A 4,007-nucleotide genomic window follows, 5' to 3' on the forward strand; every position below is an offset into this window, starting at 1 on the left:
GAACAGTCAAAAAAAAAAAAAAAATAGGGCCTCCAACGTATTAAAACACTACTTATAAAACTGTTACTATGATTAAAATAATAAACAATAATATCTAGGAAAAACATCTCACATGGAATAAAGAGTTTGCATCTTATGTCTTATAAACGTAGTCATCAAGACCATAAAAATCAAAATTTGTTTTGTTATGTTTCTCCTTTTCTTCCTAGCTTTCTCGCAGTATCAATGATTTCATATTTGCACATGTTTCTCGAATCTGAAAAGCAAAGAAAAACAGTAGTCATCTAAAACATACAAAAAATCATAAGAAACGGTTCTTTCGAGCTTTACTCGATGCAAAATCATGAATAATAGTTTTAAAATCAATGTCTTATAACATGTTTTTTTCAATGCATAAAATAGCTAAACCATTCAATCTTTCTTGAGACATTGAAGATCGTAAATAACTTTTCAGTAATTTTAATTTTGAAAAACTTCTTTCCGCTGAAGCTAAGGTATGGTCAAAAGAATGCGATAAGCAATTGAAACATTTTGATAACAACCCACACTTTCAACAAACTCAAGAACTTCACTAGGTTCCATAGACACATCAGGTAAAGTAGTTTGCAAGATTCTCAATTCAGAATAAAAATCATTTAAATCAACATCTGAAGAATTACCATAAGAAAAAACTTTGTGAAAGTTAGTACAATGTTCTCTTATTTCACTTTCACCTAATACCTTTATTTTTTTCAAATCAAATAGAAATCCAAAAACATTTTTAAAATTCACCATTTGATCAAATCTGTTCCTGACTGAAGTTATTGCCATGTCTACCACAACTAGAAAGTAATTAACTCTGAAATCATCCTCACCAATTAGTACTTCTTCACCTAACTGGGTTTCATCAAATTGTTTTTTCCTAAAGATACGACGCTTACTTGGAAAGACAGGATCAACATCCATATCATGAGCAATATTTTGAGCTATACCCAAACTAGAGGCAAACCTTCATGTCTAAACTTCTCCAAAAATAAAACTACACCTTCTAGTTGTTTCAAAGCATTATCAATACAGACAGATTTAGCTTGTAGTTTTTACTCACCGAATTAATAGAAAACAAAATTTCATACCAAATGACCATGCCAAGTAAGAATTCAAAATTTTCAATGACAAGATTAAGCTTTCATCATCACTTTTTGTCATAGCATCATCACATGATTCATATAATTCCAATAAAGCTGGCCTTACTTGTGGAGCTTGAAATCTGATTGCTTTGACACTCTTGATTCGACTCTCCCAACGAGTATTGCATAAGGATTTCACTGTAAAAAAGGAACATGGTCAAGTAAAATCTTCCATCTCTTTGTAGAACCAGAAAACAAGGCATATATACGCTGCAAAATTCCAAAGAATGAAATAGCCTTAACACATGAATGAGCCATATCGCTAACCACAAGATTAAGACTATGACAAGCACATGGCATATACAATGCGTTTGGATTTATATCAAGAAATCGTTTCTGAACACCTTGATGTTTTCCTTTCATATTGGAACCATTATCATAACCTTGACCTCTCACATTACCAACATCAAGAGTAAGAGACTTTAGAGAATCTAACAATTTTTCAAAAAGTCCTAATCCGGATGTGTCATCTACCTTAACAAACTCTAAGAAGTACTCTTGTACTCTTACTTTTTTGTTTGACAGATTCACACATCGTATTATTAGAGTCATTTGCTCTTGATGGCTCACATCTGTTGTACAATCAAGAATGACAAAAAAATATTTTGCCTCTTTAATGACTTCTACTATAGAAAGTTGAACATTATGAGCTAAAAAAGAGATAAACTCATTCTGAATATTATGACCAAGATAATGATGATGACCAAACCCCGGCACGAAAAGTGTCAAGAAGGGTGCGATCATACCAGCACTAATGCACCGGATCCCAACAGAACTCCGCAGTTAAGTGTGCTTGGGCGAGAGTAGTACTAGGATGGGTGACCTCCCGGGAAGTCCTCGTGTTGCACCCCTTTTTATTCGTAACCTGGAAGTGAAGGTAACACTAAGTGAAAATTGTATGCGCCGCATTCTAAATAGAAATTTTTTTTTTTGTTGGAGTAACAAATAATATAGGTATTAAAACCTTTTAACCATCTCTATTACATGTTATAATTGTGGCATCAATAACATGTATAGCAAACTGAGTTATTTGAATTTTATTTAAATAGTCATTTTATAATATTCATTTTGATATTTCATCTATTCAAAGATGAACGATTTTTTTCTAACAAAATCAATGGGTTTGGTCTTTTTACAGAGAGTAGATAAGTTTTTTTAATGAATAATGTAAAATCTTAGATATTAATTTAGTAGTGTTTATAATTCAGAAATGAAAGAATTATTATTTTTATTTATATAGAGCATACAAACATACATATTATTAGGACTGAGAATTTCTTAATTTAGAAGGAAAATATTGATTAAGAGATTAAAAATTAATCAAATAAAAATAAACAGTAGTTAAGAAGTTTCTACTAAAGAGACAAATTTGTGAATAAAATTTAATTAAAAAAATAAAAATGTTTTAATGTCCTAAAAAGGTAATTTCTGAATAATTTGATGTATTTATTTTATTATTAAGATATTACATATTTTAATGTCATAAGAAAATTTGGTTTTTTACTGAACCACATGTTTCAAATATAAGAGAACTGCTATATTTTTATTTTAGTATATTTGCTCTTTGATATTAGGTTCCTTTTTATATATATAAAATAATTTTTTTTTAATTATTGTATAAAATTCATAATTTTTGTATATTTTTATACTAAAGCTATTTTATTATATTTTTTATTTATATAATAAATTTATTTTTATAAAATTACATGCTTAAATATGAAAATTGATATATATATATATATATATATATATATATATATATATTAAAAGATATTTTCTTTTTATATTAAATTCCTTTTTGATTTGTAACCAAAAAAAAAAATTATGTTTTCATTATTTTCTAAATATGAAAATGCTATATATTTATATTAAAGATATTTCTTTTTGATAATAAGGTGATTTGGAAAAAAAATAAAAAAAGGTAAACCAAAGATATATATAATGCATGTTAATAATAAACCCAATTCATTAAAGTTATCATTGTAATTAATCATTCTAATAATTAATATGAGAATGACACATAAGAAATTAACTTTTCAAATAATATTATAGTGATCTCGAAAAGAACATTGATCGGAGGAAATTCAGTTTCTCCATAGACAAGCTCCTAAGAACATCATTAACCCACAAACCCATTTGGGTCTCTTAATAAATATTTTAGTATTTAAATGTAATTAAAAACTCTAGTTAAGAGACACCTTGATTTTTCACTCCAATGCTAGTTTCTTATTTAGGGGTTCCTAAAAACAAAAGTTTTAACATTACAAAAGTTTTAACATTGCAAATCAAATCAGAACTCTAGTTAAGAAACAAAAATTTCTCGTTTTAGAGATAATAACATCTATCACCTATTCCCAAATTCTAACAAGTGTATATTCTGATCAGACCAATGGATACTTTTAAACTCAGTATATCAATTTTGCAAGAAAAGAAACTAGTAAGTGGAAACTGAAATTCACCTTCCAATGATAGACCGAGTATATTTCTGACCTGTAAGCATGTACTCAACTGACCAGCCTTGCCTTCCCAGACTCGTATTCTTGGATCACTTGTGGCTTCTCATTGATCAGCTACACAACCAACACATCTTCATATTAGCATCATTACAAGAGAAAAAAAAAGAGACAGAGTGAAGAGAGAAGTAGTGTACTTGAGCAAGTTGGGAATGGGTGAGCTTCTTCTCCCCTCGGGCTTGCATGATTGATTTCTTCAACTCAGTAGGCACACGTTCATCTGATTTAAAATAAAGCTGAGTGATTTTCAACCATCCCTTGCTGCATAATGAAGAGCAGTGCGACCACCATTGTTTTTGACATTCACATCAGCAACTGAACACACACA

The sequence above is a fragment of the Brassica oleracea genome, chromosome C7 (genome assembly GCF_000695525.1).
Source record: "Brassica oleracea var. oleracea cultivar TO1000 chromosome C7, BOL, whole genome shotgun sequence".
NCBI classification, from domain to species: Eukaryota; Viridiplantae; Streptophyta; class Magnoliopsida; order Brassicales; family Brassicaceae; genus Brassica; species Brassica oleracea.